This window comes from Brachyistius frenatus, unplaced genomic scaffold (genome assembly GCF_029030835.1).
Source record: "Brachyistius frenatus isolate BFR_SWC_R1_liver_20210118 unplaced genomic scaffold, ASM2903083v1 Contig_31, whole genome shotgun sequence".
Classification (NCBI taxonomy): domain Eukaryota; kingdom Metazoa; phylum Chordata; class Actinopteri; family Embiotocidae; genus Brachyistius; species Brachyistius frenatus.
In genome coordinates this window covers 2,487,245-2,500,217 of record NW_027210630.1, presented here as the reverse complement: position 1 = coordinate 2,500,217, position 12,973 = coordinate 2,487,245, and positions in this window count along the sequence as shown.

The window sequence follows — 12,973 nt, the reverse complement described above, 5'->3', positions numbered from 1 at the left end:
TTTAATCTCTGATTCCCTGCAGCCATGCCTCAGCCTGGCTTTTTGCACCTTGCTTCTAAGTGTCTTTTCCTGGCAATAAGTCACTTCACTGTATGCATACATACAGCACATCACCCCTGGCTGCTCTCCTAAGCCATGCAAAGTCTCTGTAAGTGGTCCAGATTTCTCTGTGTACCTTGTCCAAATAATTAAACAAGTCACAGTACAGTAAATGTCCTTTTCTCCTGAGTCCATCTTGCGACAGTATAATCACATGAACTTCTACAGCCTATACATTTGCATGTGTAGCAAGTTAGTCAGTATGTGGCTGCTGGGCAGATGACTCATTCATGCTGTTACCCATCATGGTCTGCGGCTGTAGATTTAACCTGCTTCACTGCTTCAACTGACTTCATTGGCTCATACACACAAATCTCAGTTGTGTTTTGGTTTATTTATGTAACAGATGACTTACATAAACCACTGGGATCAAAGTGTGCAGGTTATAATGCCACACTGAAGTCTTGGCAGAATACCCATTTGATGCGCAAGTACATCATCCTATCTCACCACGTTAACTCATAGTCTTACCGTGTCCTTCATCTGTGTGCTTGTCTTTCTTGTTCTTGTTATTTTTGTCTTTCATCTCTTTCTTCTTTTACAGTCTAGCCTCGTTTTTCTTTCTTAATCTTTTGTCCCAAAAGTCTAAACACCTGCTGCATCACAATTAGAATAACACAGAAAACAAATAAAGTTACTCCTTACTCTTCTGACTGGGAACAAAAAGTATGATTTTCTTTGCTGTCTGGGCATGTTTGGTATAGATATAGACCACCTTCAGTGTTCCTGATGTGCCAATTTGCCTCAAAATGATACCCCCCCCCTTTAGTGTGGATAATGATATGTAATCAGCAGCCAGGAACACAGTCAGAGATATCGCCTTTACACTCAGTGGGTGCTGAAGATGTGTAGGTCTGTATTTAAGGTCTGTGTTTAGGCGTATGATACAACCCTGTAATTTCAGTTGAGACCAATTTGAATTATCTCATTTCAATACTTCACTGTATCATTTTCCCCTTTTTTATATTGCCTGGTGCTGCAACTAAACATCCCCAGGTTGGTCATGTGTGCGCGTGTGTGTGTGTGTGTGTGTGTGTGTGTGTGTGTGTGTGTGTGTGTGTGTGTGTGTGTGTGTGTGTGTGTGTGTGTGTGTGTGTGTGTGTGTGTGTGTGTGTGTGTGTGTGAGTGAGAGAGAGAGAGAGAGAGAGAGAGAGAGAGAGAGAGAGAGAGAGTCAATGACAAAGCAAATACCAGTGATCTTAACAAAGTACACCTCCTCATGGTCTGATGGCCCTAAATCTGACCAGTACCATTTGCCTTCACATAAACATCGGTGTTTTCATGAGTGAATTTGTATGCAGGACTGTACATTTGGGTTTGTGTGTGTGGGTGTGTGTTTGTACCAGCATGTGAACACATAATTTCATGGTTGTGTCAAATGTGTGTGTGCTTTAAATGAATCAGTTTTTGTACCTCAGTCTAAAGGTACAAAAACAGTGAGCAGAAAAAAATAGTTATGTACCTCAACCCTTCTTTGCGCACAAATGTGTGTTTTTGAATGTCCTGTGTGTCTGTGTGTGTGTGTGTGTGTGTGTGGTTCTTTGTACACTCACTGTCATATAAATCTTCTGCTAAGTCTCTAAAGATAGTGTTACAGGAAAACAATTAAGAGATGTTTGTGTTTCCTGCCAAAGTGAATGAACCGACGTGATTACTCATGTGGGTTTTGTGTTTGGTGTTTTCTATGCTTGGAGGAGCAGCTCGAGCTGTCAGACTGGGAATGGGCTGCGGCAATTGATTGGATTTTTATGTGAAATTTGCTCTTCCAGAACGCACCTCATTTTTTTTTGGACTGGCCCCATCTTTCTACTTATCACCCCCAAACACACACACACACACACACACACACACACACACACACACACACACACACACACACACACACACACACACACACACACACACACACACACACACACACACACACACACACACACACACACACACACACACACAAATAGACACATGGATGAAGATCAATAACTTGTTGAATAGAAAGACCGAGCATAATGTTGTTGACCCAGCTGCCACAAGAAACTGACCCCTGCCATTGTCATGTGGTCAGTGGCAGGGCACGGCTAAATTAGTCACACACACACACACACACACACACACACACACACACACACACACACACACACACACACACACACACACACACACACACACACACACACACACACACACACACACACACACACACACACACACTCATTACATGCACACATCCCTCTCATACTTAAACAAAAAACATTTTCATATGTACATACAACCTCAAGCCAACACAGTCACATACTGCATTTACACTCTTTGGATTTTTGGGTGAACCAGTGCTTTAACAAGCAAGCAGAAAGATACACATGTACACAAACACACAGACACACACACACACACTGCCGATCTCAAAATCCAATTTCTTATGTAAGCCTGCTCAGGGTTTTCACATAGGCACTTTTGGCAGACCGGTGGATGTAGGCAGCTGAATGTGTATCCAATATGAATCCATATATACACCAGAGATAAAATAGACACTGTCAGGTCATGACAGTCGGCTATCACACAAGAAACAACATCTACACTATAATTTATGTAAGCAACTAAAAAGATGAAAAAAAACCTGACAAAGGCTCTTTTGGACTGAAACACAAGTTATCTCATAACAAATTAAATAAAAACATTTGATAAAGTGATCACTGACACCAAAGCATATAGTCTCATACTATAATAATACGCACAATTGTTTGCATTTTATTTGAAGGACAGAATAAGCGTTAAAATATATTAAACAAAATTATACCAGAATAAATGTATAGGATTTTTTTTCATACTCTATTATCCACATCTATAATTTATTACTTCACTGGAAATATTCTCTCTGAAGAATAATTTTCATGGAGAGACATTTCCAAAAGAGACCATTTTCTACAATAAAATCAAAGTCCTTTGTGGGAGGATGTCATAATGGCTATCGACAGTCATAAATGAAAGCCAAACCTCTTCACCACAGGAACCTGCTTCTCTTTTGGGTTGTAAACAGGTAGCAGTAACATCGACGCTCCAGTTTAATTACTGTGAACTGCTCCCCAGTGCTCCTTCTATCTCTCTAATAGCAGTTCCACTGCCGTCTGAGATGGTTTGTGGGTTCTACGCAAGGCCCTCCATCATTTAAACTGTCTTTTTGGAACATGCATTCTTCCAGAATTTGAATCACTCAGCCCCTCTGAAAAAATTAAGTATGCATTTGTCTGATGTAGGTGCCTCTGCACTAACAAGCTGAATGGCCTTCGGTAATCCTTAGGCCTTGGTCTTTTCTTTCTTTCTGAAGTGCTTTTCTCTTTTTTTCGTCTCCTGTCAAGGCTGACAGCTCCACGGTGTATCAGCATGTTCACCTGGGGCCGAGCAGAAGGGCAGACAGAGATAATATTGACAGAGGTTGTAGTCCAACACAGATAAATGATGTCACCTGGAAAAAAAAGTGGAGAGGAGATTGGACAAGAAATTTAAGAAGTGAAGAAAGAAAGTGAGGAAATTTGAGAAAGAAAAGAAGGTAAAGAGGCCAACGTGAGGTCTGAGTTTACAGAAGTAGGGCTTGAGCTAAGGCTTTATTGATTCTGTTGGCTTTGTCAGTCACTGCCTCAGAGGACACAGTTGGCTTATGATGTATGGCTGCTTCATTCTCTGCCACTGCAGCAAGAGACACAAGTCAGGGAGTCAGGCACTACAGGGACCTCGTGTTACGCTGCTGGTACAGCAGGGGCAGGACAACCCTCTGAGCCCAGTGCATCACAACTCCACCGAGAGCTGGTGTGAACCAGAGAGTGTAAGAGACACATTCACCTGCTTGTTGACCTGTAACAACATGGCTCCCTGCTGCAGTTGATGAATCACTGTGTGACAATAAACAACATTGTCAACTTGTCATCAATAAATAAAATCCATAAATTGATTTTTTCCCCCTAGCTTAAAAATGTGCAACTTAATCCACTGCATGAGATGAAGTGAGACTTACACACACACACACACACACACACACACACACACACACACACACACACACACACACACACACACACACACACACACACACACACACACACACACACACACACACACACAGATGCTCGCACTTCAAAGCAGTGATGGCTGTCTCTCTGTGCAAAGGCAATTTGCTCTCCTCAAGATCTCTCTCACCGGTAGCATATAAATAAGCCTGGCACCAATCGGTCAGAGAGCACAGTAACAGCCTGTCTGGTTTGATGAGGACAATGAAGTTGTCTGTCTGTCCTGTTCTCCAGACGAGTGGCACAAGTTGAGAGTACACGCAGATGCCAATGTTGTCACCACGACACTCGCACAAACACATTCGTTATTAGTATTGATTTAATGTACCTCACTTGACTCCGCTAAGCCAAAGTTTGATGAGGCTTTAATTCATTAACATACTCTTCACACTGAAGGTGTGGGGCACAGAGCCAGGGTATTGTCTCCATAGATGAAAAAGGATTAACTGGCTTCAGATAAAAGTATAAGTCCAAGTACGGACAGATCTTCAGTGTACACCTTGACCCTTTAGAAATGTGTAGACGTGAGAGGTTAATGGCCCTAAGGATAGGGATGCCTCTGGCACACACTGAATCTTTTTTCGAGCCTCCAGCTGCTTTTTCACCCTCATTTTACCTTTTGAAACTAGATTTGCACATAATCCTATTAAGTCGCAGGGTTAATAAAAGAACTGTTGATGATGATTTAAGTTTTTGATGCAGGGGCTCAGGGTTGCAGGTTGACTGTGCCCATATGGAGTACAGATGGATCACTACTAAAATCACCATCATCTGCTCGTTTTGCCCTGCAGGTGTTATGTGCAAAGTATAAATTTCACAAATAAAGTCATCCATCTCCCCCTGTGGTTAACACTTCAGAGGCTAACAACAGTTAAATGCTTTGAGAAATCTTAAGCATCTGCTAATAGGGATTATATGGAGTGTAACTGGGCTATAAATTGCACCGAGGTGCTCAGTCAGGTAGCGTGAACAGAATAGTTGAATACACCAAAGACCTCTTCCAAAATCTATCTGCTTTACAGAGCACGGCCAGATGATGTTCGGTCGAGATGCTAATTTTATTACTGTATGTATTTCCTTTTAAAGATTGATGGTGTAATATATGTAAATTGCAATAATAGCTAACCTATAACTGACTTTTTGGCCTCATGCCAGCTCTCAACAAGTGTATCAATTGAATCTGTACGCCAGCAGTTATTACTTTGCAAAGTGGCCAAGCTGGTGAAAAATGGCCCTCACTATCCTATAATCAAGCATCTGAATACTGGCCCAGCACTAAACAAAGGTGTTAATACTTGCTGCACTAATTAAAACTGAAGCCCTGCCACACTAATGCACTCATAAAATCCCTACTATAGACTTAATACCATCTTGTGATTGCACTTTGTTCATCCTATTATTTCATCCATCTTTTATTTTCTGTGCCACAAACTGCTCTTTAACTGCTATCTTAAAATAGCAGTTAAACCCTAGTTCACGTAACCCATTTTCCTCAGCCATTTTGGCATTCCTGATCTTTCCTGATCACATTATCTTTTTTAGCATAGCTAAAGTACCTAAGGTGTGTTAACAGTATGAGGCTGAAAACAGATCAGCTTCTTAATGTGTGAAAGAAAAGAAAGATTTGGAGCCATTGCAAATCTTTAGCTGCAGTGATACTGACTGCAGACAAGTTGCTTATCAGTTTCACAAGGGGGCACTGTTGCCATTCACTTAATAAACCCAGGTCTTCTCATGGCTTATTTTTAATTTTCTCTTCTTTCTGGATGATATCATACAGAAAATAAATTATGTTATTCCTCATAAGCAGGGGAAAGTATTAACAACAGTTTTCCCGTTTCTCTCCTTGGTTAAAATTAGCAGAGTGCTGATACAGGGGGCAGTCCCTCCATTGTGCTTGCAGCACACTGGGTCCCTGTTAATTTCCTAGCTCGGTGGCGAGGCAGTCATTATCTGAGGATGAGCATCTACAATGGATAATTATCCTGGGAAAAGGATTTCAAACTGTGGAGAAAAACTGCTTTCAGCAAGGGGGCCCGAATGCACAAAAACAGTGGATAGCAGTTAGTCACTGCCATTTCGTCTTTCTAGCTGCCGTTTTCCAAATGCCCAGTTGTGATTTGGACCAACCCCTGACAAAATAATTTTAAAATCACTCCCTTTTCCCTTTTTTCTGCATAATTCTACATTTATTGCTGTTTAAATCTCATTTCCAAATGAGTTTGCTGGCTGGAGAGACCAGATAATAGAGTGTGTAATTTGAGTGGACCACTACAGGAAAGTGGACACAAACACTAGTACAAGGAAAGCTATTGAACCCAGGTGCATTAACATAAACATACACACAAATACACTGTGACAGCTGTGACGTGTTTCACTCACTGTTGGGCTGATATCAGTAATTACTTTCTTTTGTTTCAGAGACAGCTTTTTGGGGGGTGAGTGGGTGGTTTTAAATTGTCTATGCCTTCATGAGGAAGTATAGTTAAGTTCACCATCAAACATACTCTGAGAGAGTCCATTTATCTGCACAGACACTCTCACTTTCATGTAATGACTTATAATTTTGATGAATAGGAAGGCTATACGACCATGATAAGAATCCCTTTCTACTGTCAATCATTTTTACAAGTTGAAAGATAAATTACTTGACATAATGTCATGTTGATGTTATCTCTACGTCGTACATGCAAATCAATACAGCAGTCAATTTCTTTGTGTTTGAGGGACCTCCGTTGTAAGGCTAGAAGTCAAAAGTTTGAACAGACCCTAGATTAGTCAAAAAGCTCCTCAGTGGCAAGGGGCCAGGGGTGGATGATATCCGTCCTGAGATGTTGAAGGCGCTGCACATTGCTGGGCTGTCTTGGCTGACACACCCCTTCATGGGGTGCCGGAGTCATTGCAACGGGCCATCCGGTCTCTATACAACTGCAGTAGGAGCTGTGTTTGTATTCTCGGCAATAAGTCAGACACGTTTCCGGTGGGTGTTGGCCTCCGCCAGGGGTCCTTTGTCACCGATCTTGTTTGTGACCTTCATGGACAGGATATCTAGGGGCAGCCAGGGGGAGGAAAACGTCAGGTTCGGGGGTCTCGGGAGCGCCTCTCTGCTGTTTGCAGATGATGTGGTCCTGTTGGCCTCTTCAGACCACGACCTCCAGCACTCACTGGGGTGGTTTGCAGTTGAGTGTGAAGCGGCGGGGATGAGAGTTAGCACCTCCAAATCTGAGGTCATGGTGCTCTGCCGGAAACCGGTGGATTGCTCCCTACAGATGGGGACGGAGTTCCTCCCCCTAAGCGAAGGAGTTTAAGTATCTCGGGGTCTTGTTCACGAGTGAGGGTAGGATGGAGCGGGAGATCAACAGGCGGATCAGGGCAGCTGCAGCAGTAAAACAGGCGCTGCACCGGACCGTTTTGGTGAAAAGATCGCGCTCCTTTGCGTCGAAAGGAATCAGCTGAGGTGGTTCGGGCATCTGATCAGGATGCGTCCTGGGTGCCTCCCTGACGCCCAACTGGCAGAAGACCTCGGGGAAGGAGGGATTTATATCCCATCTAGCCTGGTAACGCCTCAGGATCCCCCAAGATGAGCTGAAAAATGTTGCAGGGGAGAGGGAAGTCTGGGCCAACTTGCTTGGCCTGCTGCCCCAACGACCCGATCCCGGATAAGCGGAAGAAAATGGATGGATAGATTAGACGCAGTTTGACCCAACAGTTCTTGGAGAGGTTCAATTTCCTTAAGTGCCCTCTGAACTTGAATAAAAACGTATTCTACTGTAGACCTCATCTTGTTGGAAAAATCCCACAGATATTGAATTGATTGCCTGCTGTTCTGTTTGATAAACACAAATAAACTCAATCATATCAGACCAAGAGAACATTATTAATGACTTGGAGAGACTTCACACATACAGACAGACATACACTCTGTGCACTATTCCTTTCTCTCTGAAGCTGCCGTGATTGACCCTTGAGGGCAAGTGAAGAAGAAGCCAGATTTTGAAAAACACATTATATCCTAATAAGGTTTCCCCCTATAAGTAGATAAAGGTTGAATAAAATAACAGGAATTCTCTCTGGATTGGGAATAAGCAGATGACAACACTGCATGTGCTCTGATTTGTTTCTGGAGTACTGGTTTAGCTCAATATAATTGGCCGTACGGTCTGCAGAACACAGGTGATTTACAGATAAGTGGGTCTGCTTGGGGCCTGGTTCAAGCTAATGCTCAGCCACTAACGTCAGCAGTTGGTCTCTTTTTTGTTTCAACTCATTAGACCTGAGTGCTGCAGGGGGGACGGAGCTGGGAACCGTAGAGCGGCAACTCTAGAACAGCCTTGGAAGTCTAGATCTATAATTTCTAAAATAGAAGTAGAGAGAAACTTTGGAGTTGGCTCAGCTATATTCACTTATTGTAGTATTGAAATTTGGTGATGTGGGTGTTGGGTGAGTGAAAAATAAGAGGAGACAGTGAGTGAGAATAAATAGCATAATACATTTTAGGCTCTGTCACGCTAAACCTGCCACTGTCACATGAATACAGTAGTTGGACGTTTGAATTTTTTCCGCCCCTACCTCCTTGCAGTTTCAATCCCTTTCCCAAAGAGGCATCATTATTCCTGTGTCAGTACATGTCCCAGTTGGCTGAAGATTAAAGCAAAGATATGCACAAGAAAGACAGACAATATTTTTGCCGTGTGATTATGCATCTTATAGTTTATATCATAACATTTACACTCTCAATGCTAGAGTTCTCTTCCTCATACCACTAAAGCTATAGTCTTCTTGTTCCAGTACTTTTACTCTGTAATATAGACAAATGTAACCACATTTCTAAAGGCAAGTGATTTCTAGTCACTTAAATTAATCATTTAGATCAGAGGCCAAAACGGAGCATGCAGGGTTTCAGAATGCTGTGGCCTTGGATGATGTGGTCTGCAGTGTGTGTAGTTGTAAACGTACTTGGATGTTAAATTGAAGGAGTCTTTATTCTGCTGTCTGGCAAAAAAAAAAATCTCCCTTTAAAATCAGAGCAAAAGATGAGCACAATGGGTACATCTGTTGACAGGAAGCATTTGGAGGCACCATTTCTATGAGCACAAATCAGTTTTGCGTTTGTCCATTATTGTTTTTCCCATTAACTGCAAGCATCAACAAGCAGCTGTCTTCTCTTTGAGTGCACTTGACCTCCTCAATTAATCACCCCTCCTCTTACGTTTTCCATGAAATGTTTACTCTCTTCCTCTCTGTCCAGCTCTGTGGCTCTCTATCTTTTCTTTACAATCTTACAGATGCCTTTGTAAGCGATGGAGTAGTCATCATGTGGGTGATTGAGAGACTGCAAAGACATGTAGAGTTATCTCATACATTCACTTCATTTTACTGTAGCCTCCCAGTTGTACAGTTTAAACTTTAATATTTGGGGAAATGCACTTATTTTGCTTTCTGTGAGAGAGTTAGATTGGAACATCGATACCACTTTCATATCTGTCCCTTTATTTCGAGGGTACAGCCAGATACCAATTAGCTTCACACAAGGCAACTAGCCTGACTCTGTCCAATGGTTACGTAATATGTCTACCAGCACTTATAAAGCTCATTAATTAACATGTCACATAGTCTATAGAATATTCCTTAAAAAAAGTGAAGAATAAAAAGGACAATTTGCCATTACAGGGGGTTATGTACCAGATTATTTCTTGGCTGATGGGAGCAGTATCCTGGGTGGACAGATTTTATTACCTACAGGCAGAGCCAAGTGAGTTACTTCCCACTGTTTCCAGTCCCTGTGCTAATATTCAATTCCAAAGAATAAGATACAGAACAGGAAGTTACTTATTCCAGCCAATAAATATTATTGAACAAAATAGTCTGGTAAAATTGCAATTTTTCTTTTAATTTCTTTTTTTTTAGTATGGGTTAAATGAACAAAATGTATTAAGTTAATTTGTGAGGTTTAGAGTTGGACACATATTTTTTAACAACTGAACAAAGTCAGGCTACAGGTTTCATTCACTGCTGATGTTTGTAGCCTCTTAAAACAGACATGAGAGTGCTATTGAATTCTCATCTAACTCTAAGTGTGTTTCCCAAAATGTTGAACTATATTCTTTTCGACAATTCCCAGTTGACATATTTTATAAGCAGGATTTTCTTGCAGTTTCAAATCAAATATTACACGTACGATTAGTAGACCAGTTATTATTTAGCTCCAACCCTCAGAAATTCAGTCGTGGCTGCAAAGTGCAGCTCTCTTTAAACGCCTGTGCTGTATCAGTATTCACCAAGAAACTGCTGTGATGGGAGAAAGAGAGTCCAGAAAACTGACTTGGGTAAAAAAAAAAAAAAAAAAAAAAAAAAAAAAAAAAAATCTTCAGCCAGGTTTGTGATTTCTCACTTTTTTGTGTCTTTTTTTTCTTTTGGTCTCTGCACCCGTCTTCATGTCTATCTCCCTTTTGCTGCCTTTCTTTGTACTCCACTTCACACACAAATATATTTATATATGTATATAAATATGTATATATATAATATATATATGTATATAAATATGTATATATATATATATATATACATATTTATATATATATGTATATATATATATGTATATAAATATGTATGTATATATATATATATGTATACACATCCACACAGTGTACATAACCCTCACCCTTCTCATTGGTAAGACCTCACTCCCACCCCCACCGCACCTTTTATTTTTCCTCCATTTTTCCAAGTCTCTCATTATTTCTTAATGTCCGCATCTCTTCCTCCACCTTTCCTCCCTGCACTCCCCCCTCCCCTCTCTCTTGTATTCTCTCATGTTCCCTCTATCTGATGTGTGGTTTTAAGAGGAGGTGCTTTGACCTGACATTGGGTTTGTTCAGCATGTCCATCTACAGCTACTGGAGGCCCTGTGGGGTCCTCTGGGGTTGGGATTTGTTGGTTGTGGAGTGAGGTTCTCCAGCCAATACAGTCATACAGAATACAAACCTGGTGCTTACCTCTGAAGGAGGGAGGCAGGGACAGGGGTAAGAGCGGGGGTTCAACACCATCTCTTCTTCCCTCCATTCATATCTCCCACCTTCAGGTGCTCCGTTTCTCTCTCTCTCTCTCTCTCTCTCTCTCTCTCTCTCTCTCTCTCTCTCTCTCTCTTCACCCCCCTCATCTGTTCACCTCTCTCTCTACGCCTCAATGCATACATAAAGTACACAGACTCAGGGTAGTACAACGGCCCTGGGCAAGACCTAAAAATACAAGCTTCAACACACCCTTACGTGAGGCTACACACACACTTCCACACACAGCCATGCGCTTACGATATCACACTGATTCCCAGAGCTGCTCTCTACCATTGCACTGAGCTCTGTATAATGTTCACCTTTACCCAGACTTTGCTTCCACTAAATAAATCTCTGTCCACACTTTCACAGTAGTTTTTGATCTGAACTCAACTCTCCTGTGATTTTATCTGGGCTGCAAATCAGTCATTAAGGTTTTTTAGATGACCGTTCTTTCTTTAGCTCTCTATTCCTCTTTTCTCCTTGAATTCATTCTAATTTGGAAGCTTCTGATACTGACAAATGTTCATTATAATAATGCACTTTTATCAATAATGTTTAATATGCTGTCATGTCATGTCAGTCATGATGAGCAATCTCCTATAATGACTACTTCATTCCAACAAGTCCACACCTTACATTTTCCCTCTGCTTTTAATTGTGCAACAGACTTAAATATTTATAATTAATTAATGTTATTTGCAGTTGGGTATGATATGACTGTTAACACCAACAAATAAATAAGACCACCGCCACAGTTGTAGCAGATTTGCTGGAGCAGCGAAATACTCTGTTTTACATTAATTGATGAAGCACTCGTGTACAATATTTCATATGCTGAGTAATTTTCTAATTGGTTGAGGGGTAGCAAGCTGTTGTGCTGCCCTGTAGCGCCCTCACGGAGGTAAATACTTGCTCATCAGAAAGGAAGAAAAGACGGGGAAAGAAATAATGAATTGTGAATCTCTTTGAGATATGCAGAATGAACTGAATTTTTAATGAAAATAATTCATTTCTGAATACTTGTCGCCAGATACAGACGGCTGGAGTGCTTGCGGTGTCCCTTTTTTGTGTGAATGTGTTTACTTTTGGTTAGTCTTCAAAATCCTTCCTTTGAGTTGTTATGATTGTATTTAGATGTAGAGGCAGTTGTAGAATTAGATGCACAATATAAAAATGCAATGTCGTGGAAAATGTTGACAAGATACATTTGTATCACCAAAGGAACCAAGAAAAGATAAGTAGATTTTGAAAAGAGTTGCTGGCTAACAATATCTTTATCAGACATCATTTAAAGAAATACTATCATTTGATTAAAATCCTAAAAAAAGATGGCAAAAGCCAAGTGAGATTGGCAGAAACGATTGTATCGCCGGTGTTTTCTTTTGTTGTATAAAAGGTATCTTGATGGGTCATCGTCTCTCAATTCAAATTCAGTGGTGAGGAAAAACCAAAGCTTATTTTTGAGAGCTTGTGTAATCCAAAAAATTCACCCATACCATTTTAAATCACAACAGGCAGCAGGTATAATGAATCTTTCACTACGTGCACGTCATAAACATGTAAACGCACTGGGCCGGGAGGTGCAAGAGTAATGAGGAGCAGTCTAAACAGTCTGTCATCATCTATGCCTTTAGAGTGGGTCCTTTACCCAGGCTCCTGCAAAGTATATTGGTAGCATTATAGCATAGCGGTCCTCAATTTATCAATAAAAGAACCAATGTGTCACTCCAGCAAACACACAGCCACCATTTGCATTCA